Genomic DNA, 7,556 nt, shown 5'->3' with positions numbered 1-7,556 from the left:
ATGTTGTTTTCATATTAAAAGAATAGGGATCACAGACTGGAAAGAATAGTACTTTGAATTATCATCAATAATAAGGCAAAGGTACAAAGGAAAAATTTATTCAATTCACCTTAGGTACAATAGGACATTAGAGAAATAATGTTAATTTATCATACTGTTCCAAAAATTAAAAGACTGATGGGCACCTGGCTGGCTCAGTTGGACAATCACGTGCTTCCTGATCTCAGGGTTGTGAGTTTGAGCCCACATCGGTGTATAAATTACTTAAATAAATAAAAACTTTTAAAAAATGGGAAGACTGAACTTTCCTACAAAAAGAGGGGAAAAAATGCCAGACCAAGCTTAAAAAATAACGTCAGCTATGGCATTTGCACAAAATGTCTTAAATGATGTAATAAAGAGAGGTTGCCTGTAAGGGACGTGGGCATTTGGTATTGTTTGTTTCACTCACCCCCATCCCATCAATTCTGTTCTCTCCTTGTATAGCGTGGACTAGAAGGGTAAAAACAAACTTTCCATCCAACTTGTGGTTAGAGTTCTGTTGGAAAACAGCTCCTGTGAATGAGGTGCAGTGGCACAGAATGAGAAGTGAGGTAGGTGCCATCTCCTTGCAGCTGCGGTATCTGGCAAAAAAATCTGCATAGCTGTGAGTATTTGTGAGTACTGGGCTCCAGTTCCAGGGTCTGTACACCAATCATGAGAGTAAATAGCAGTGTGAAAGTAGAAGCAGCAGCAGTTTGCAAGATTCCAGATTGCTACTGGAGTCATATAACCTTGGAAACAACAGTCTAGTGGTAATTCCTTGACTTCCCCTCACTGAGTCCTTCCAATCATGTTTAACTGCCAAACTCTCTTGAAATACCTACAGTGATTTTCTGCATTGAACTGTAATAGATTCTGATGAGAAAAGAGAGACGGGGAAGATACAAGTGAAAAGAAAGCAATAGGTATGGAACTAAACAGGATAAAGAACCACGTTATACAATGGAATTTTCATATTATTATACAAATTATTATATACAAATTATGTAATGCAAGAATTCAAGAACGTGACATCTGTCTCACTTCCAAATTCTGTGCCCGTCTCCCAAAGTACAGTAGCTGTTCTTAGCCACAAAGAAGACAAGAACATGTGGTTTTACCTTTCCAGTCACTGCTACAGCAAGGGAGGACAGAATGGATGGGATTAAGTGTGAGTGAAACCAACAACATCTAATGAACTTTACGGTACTTATATGAAAACTTTGTTTTGTTTTGTTTTGTTTTAAAGATATTTTCACCAATATCATATGGATCAAGTTCATTTGAACACATTTTATTTTAGTAGAAAAATTTAGAATTTAGCAGCATATATTTACACTTACATAAACTTCATGGATACTAACACATTCAGATACACATATATGAAAACATATACTTTTCTTTTGTACATGCTTAGGAAGCATTGACAAATAATTCAAATATTTTTGTACTTGTTCACAATAAAATCTTTAAAACATTTCCAAAACTAATGTTTATAAGACCCATTATCTGCTCATAACACATTCCAATTAAAACACTGAAAACTCTACCAAAAAACTATTAAATTTATAAATGGATTGAGTAAGGTCACAGAATATAAAATCAATGTATAGAAATCTGTCACATTTCTATATACTACTAAAAAAACAGAAATTAAGAAATCAATCCTATTTACAATTGCACCAAAAATAATAAAATACATAGGAATAACTTAACCAAGAAGGTGGAAGACCTGCACGCTGAAAACTATAAAACACTGATGAAAGACACTGAAGATGACACAAAGAAATGAAAAGACATTCCATACTCATAGATTGGAAGAACAAATATTGTTAAAATGTCCATACTACCCAAGCTGTCTATTGATTTAATGCAATCTCTATCAAATTATCAAAATTCACAGAACTATAAAAAACAATCCTAAAACTTGTATGGAATCAAAAAAGACACTGAATAGCTGAAACAATCTTGAAAAAGAAAAACGAAGTTGGAGATATCACAATTCCAGATTTCAAGTTCTATTACGAAGCTGTAGTAATCAAGTATGGTACAGTACTGGCAGAAAAATAGACACAGCACCCAAACTTATGATTATACAGTCAATTAATCTTCAACAAAGAAGGCAAACATACACAATAGGAAAAAGACTGTCTCTTCAACAAATGGTGTTGGGAAACTGGGCGGTTACATGTAAAAGAATGAAACTGGATTACTTTCTTACAACATACACAAAAATAAACTCAAAATGGATAGAATACCTAAATGTGAGACCTGAAACATGTAAATCTTAGAAGAGAGCACAAACTGTGAGTTCTCTAACATTGACAATAACATTTTTCTAGATATGTCTCTCAAGGCAAGGGAAACACAAGTCAAAACAAACTGTTGGGACTATATCAAAATAAAATCTTTTGCACAGCAAAGGAAACAATCAACCAAACTAAAAGAGAACCTACTGGATGAGAGAAGATATTTGCGAATGACATATCCAATAAAGGGTTGGTATGAAAAATGTATAAAGGACTTAGAAACTCAACATGAACACATACACACACACACAATAATCCAATTAAAAAGTAAGCAGAAGACATACACCAACATTTCTCCAAAGAAAACATACAAATGGGCAACAGACGCATGAAAAGATGCTCAGTATCGCTCATCATCAGGGAAAGGCAAACCACAGTTACAGTGAGACATCACATCATACCTGTCAAAATGGCTAAAATCAAAAACAATAAACCACAAACATTGGCTATGATGTGGAGAAGAATTAACCCTCCTGCATTGTTAGTGGGAATGTAAACTGGTCAAGTCACTGTGGAAAACAGTATGGAGTTCCTCAAAAAATAAAAAATAGAACTACCCTCTGGTCCAGTAATCCCACTAATAGGAATTTTCCCAAAGAATACCACAACACTTAATCAAAAGGATATATGTACTCCTATGTTTATTGCAGTATTATTGGTAATAGCCAAAATAGGGAAGCAGCCAAAGTATCCATCGATAAATGAGTGGACAAAGATGATGTATGTGTACACACACACACACACACACATACACACACATACAGATATACATATGCATATATATACATGTATATATATGCAGATATATATGGTGGAATATTATTCAGTCAAAAAATAATGAAATCTTGCTATTTGCAACATGGATGGAGCTAAAGAGCATAACATTAAATGGAATAAGTCAGTCGGAGAAATAAAAATACTATAGGATTTCACTCCTGTGTGGAATTTTATGGAACAAAACAAAGGAGGGAGGAATAAACCAAAAACCAACTCTTAAGTATAGAGAACAGGTAGATGGCTATCAAAGAGGTGGGTAGGGAATGCATGAGAGAGGTGAAGGGCATTAAGTGTACACTCATCTTCATGAGCACTGAGCAATATATGTAACACTGTATGTTAATTATACTGGATTAAAATATAAATTAAAATTTAAAAAATAAATATTAAGACACAGAACAAAGAACTTTACTATTTGGAAACAAAAAAATCCATTCCTGGGGTGCTTGGCTGGCTCAGTCATTAAGTGTCTGCCTTCGGCTCAGGTTGGAATAGAGCCCCACATCGGGTTTCCTGTTCGGCTGGAAGCCTGCTTCTCTCTCTCCCACTCCCCCCGCTTGTATTCCCTCTCTCTCATTGTGTCTGTCAAGTAAATAAAATCTAAAAAAAAAAAAAAAAAAAAAAAAACAAAACTGGAGGGGAACCTGGTGGCTCAGTTGGTTAAGCAGCTGCCTTCAGTTAGGTCATGATCCTGGAGTCCCAGGATCGAGTCCTACATTGGGCTCCCTGTGCAGTGGGGAGTCTGCTTCTCCCTCTGATCCTCTCCCCTCTTATACTCTCTCATTTTCTCTCTCTCTCTCTCCCAAATGAATAAAATCTTAAAAAAAAAAGTCCATTCCTAAATAACTATGCCCAAAATATTAATAAGTAAAAATAGAAGATTTAAATCATGTGGAAAGCTTTGAAGAGAGAGAGAATTTCATACAAAAATGTTTAATCACAAAGGGGAAACTAAAATGATGTGTAGACTTTAATCCTTTGCCATAAATGAACCAAGACTAAAAGTAAATGAACTTAAAAGTTAATACTTATGTTCATCCCTCCACCTACAATACTCTGTTCTGCCTTGACAGCAAAGGTTCCTTCCTTCTTTCCTTTCTTCCTTTTTTCCTTTCTTCATTTTTTTTGTTTCTTCCTTTTGGAAAAAACAATTTTCCCTGCCTCAGACAACAGAGTATGATCAGTCTAAACCTACAAACCTATGGGCTAAATATGATCCATCACCTGTTTTTATAAACAAACATTTGTTGGATCATTGCCAAGCTTATTTATTTACATGTCTACAGCCACTTTCACACTACACAATATCTCCAAGGCACGCTTTTATATATTTATTTTTAATTTGATTGTTTCATGAAGTCTCTAGTAGAATGTAAACTGAATGAAGACAAAAGACTATTTGGTATATTGTCATATCCTTGTTGCCTAGAACCTGGTAGGCATGCAATAAATCCTAACATTTTTCACTGTGTGGGTCCACTTATATGCAGTTTTTTCTGTTTTTTGGGGGGGAGGGATTGGCTTTAATTTTTAAAATATTTACTTTTATAAAACATCCATATAAAAGTTGGGAAGAGAAAGAAGGATGTCAACTAACCTACATCAAAATCTGGACTGAGGAAGGACAAAGTAGTGCCAAAAATTCCCTGGTAGCCGGAGCAAGCTGCAAAGCTGAGATGGTCTCTGGCCAGCAGAACCAGCAGCGTGGATCAGCCACATTCATGAGCACCACTGAGGTGCAGCGGGGACAACAAAGCTGCTGACCCCAATGATTTCTCCTTTTTAGGAAGGGGAAAACCGGAACACACTCTGAAGACACATTCTTAATAGCCTCGTGCTCCTCCAGGGCCTTCCCCCAGTCTCTGCCCCTGAATCCCGCAATGAACACACTCCAGGTGGTGCCCTCATCCAGGTGGTGAGGAGCAATTCAAAGTGTCCAGGGTTCAAGCAGAGAGTGTAAAAGCTCTGAAAGCCACCTGTCTTGCGGAAGCTTGCTGACTTTGTGCATGTTGACTGTGTGTGCGGTGATGCTCTGGCTCCACCCAGGAGCTTGAAGTGAGAAGCAGGACAATGAAGTGTCTCTGCCTCTACCAAACGCTGCAGCTACAGACTAAGATGTGCAAGTCTTCCAAGACTCAAACTTCAAACCACACTGCCCCACCGCAGCAGCCTCGGCAGGGTATTGCAAGCCGATCGTCTAGCAGCAGCTTGGCTTACTCTCAAAGGTGAGCCTCTGCCCCTTCTGCAATGTCTCCCAGTGTTCCTGCTGGTCACCCAGGTCCAGCTTGGCCACAGGGGAAGCGGGGTTCACTTGGTCAGCAACAACGTGGCAGCCGAAGAAACAGTGCCAACTCCACCAACCGCTGCCCGGGTCTGGGTCCTGACTCCCAGCTGCAGTGAGGACTCCCTCAGCCTTCACTTTGCTGGGCACCGGGCTCCCATCCAGCCTCCCACCTAGCCTGGCGCTGGACCATGTAGGGCCCTGCATGGCTGTTGTTGGAGGTCCAGGGTTCCCTCTGCCAGCGTGGCTTTGTGCCTGCTTGGCCCCTCCCTTGCCACGGAGCTCCATATTCGCAATTTTACAATACAGTACTGTAAATGTATCTTCTCTTCCCCGCGATTTTCTTAATAAACACATTCTTTTCACTAGCTTACTTTATTGTAAGAATATATAATATATAATGTAAATATATCATACATTTATAATAAATATATAATACATGTAAAGTATAAAAAATATGTGTTAACTGATTTTATGTTATCTGTAAGGCTTCTGGTCAATATACGCTATTAGTGTTTAAGTCTAGGGTGAGTCAAAAGTTATATGTGGGTTTTTCACTGCACCGGGGATGGCATTCCCAACATCCCCAATGTTGTTCAAAGGTCAACTATAATTAACGTAGGAGAAAACAAGTAAAAAGAAGTTTAAATATTGAGTAATACCCCAATAAAATCTTCTGATTCCAGCAACCTGTTAATATGCAATCAGAAGTTCTTTCTATTGCAAATATCTAGAAATGACACATACAATTCTAACATTTTCTTAAGATCATAGCTTCAAATAAATGAAATTAGCTTAAACCTTTGGTCACAGGAACACAGAAGAACAAAAACCAGTTCAGTTAGTACATAGTTGAGGGGATTTGCTGGCGAGTCTGACATGGGACAGAGGACTACACTAGAAACCAAACATCTGTGAGATACCACCTACATCAGGGAAGAACGTGAGACCTGAGCCCATGTGAGATAAGAGTTGAAGTTAGACCTTCATATATAGCAGGAAGCCTTGACAGACTCCATAATTAGTAAAAGGGTGAACAAGGCAAAACAAAGAACTTATATATATGCAAAGGAAGACAGCAAAGTCTTTTCAATCACCTCTTGGTTTCTAGGTTGAAAAAAAAATCTCCTTATATAATTGGTAACCATGAGCTATATTACGCATAGTTTTGAAGTTGGAATTTATGCCCTCCTCAAGGGTACAGAATGCCCAAGTTGAGAAGCTATCATAAAAATGAGCCCCTGAATAGTGATACTCCTAGTATACTCAGAAAAGCAAATGCAAACCACTCTTCAGAGGCAAGTTCCTCTAGGGCTGAACAGAATCCATACATAAACTCCTCAGGTAAAACTGCTCCTGCTGTGACGTTAAAAAGCACATAAGCAATACTTACCTGGCAGGGTAGATACCATGATTATGAAAGTGGTTTTCCCAGGGTGAGGCTTATCCATTGCACTCTAGATGTGTTGACCCCTGCGATTTCTCCAAATGTGGGAAACTCAACTTCATGACTTGTGGTAGTGGGGGAGTATGCTTGTACTTTCCCCTGAAATAGGAAAAAAAAAAAAAAAGCACATGAGCAAAAATCAGCATTCCCAATAAAGGGTCAATTTAGATTCATAAGGGTTAAAAACAACCCTTAAAGAGTATATATATATATATATATATATATATATATACACACACACACACACATATGTATATATATATATATATACACATATATACACACACATACACACATACACACACACATATGCACACACAAACATATATATATATATTAAATTTTAGTAATATATTTATATTAGAATATGAACTTTCTATTCATTTTTTTTAATTAAAGAAGTTTTTAATATTTCATTTAGAACCTAAAGGAACCAAAGCCAAAAATCACAAAATGTGTCCTATTTAACTAAAACCCAGCATCAGTCTTCATTCTCTGCAGTTCTAATTCAGCTTGGTCTCTGCCCTAGGCCCCTCGTACATATCCCCCAGGGAAATGAAATTGCTGCCCCACCTGCAGTCTGGACTGTCCTTTTCTGGAATGGATGTGATGCCTTCAAGAAAGTGAAAGTTGAACTAGTTTATTGGTTCTTTCATGTCTTCTTTAAGAAAAAGAAAATCCAAAAAGTTACCAAAATCTGCAAGGTTATCACAGAACTGGT

At 37.6% G+C, this 7,556-nt stretch overlaps 1 non-coding gene across 1 annotated transcript; it reads left to right on the top strand.

Moving 5' to 3' along the window:
- Nucleotides 1-6,773: 6,773 nt before the first annotated feature.
- Nucleotides 6,774-6,937, top strand: LOC116871907. The gene has a single exon (XR_004383558.1). It is a non-coding gene; the product is annotated as a U1 spliceosomal RNA (small nuclear RNA).
- The last annotated feature ends 619 nt before the right edge of the window (nucleotides 6,938-7,556 follow it).

The sequence above is a fragment of the Lontra canadensis genome, unplaced genomic scaffold (assembly GCF_010015895.1).
Source record: "Lontra canadensis isolate GAN:19392208 unplaced genomic scaffold, GSC_riverotter_1.0 scaffold1, whole genome shotgun sequence".
Lineage (NCBI taxonomy): Eukaryota > Metazoa > Chordata > Mammalia > Carnivora > Mustelidae > Lontra > Lontra canadensis.
Note: the sequence above shows the minus strand (reverse complement) of the source record. Positions and strands in the feature narration are given on the sequence as shown.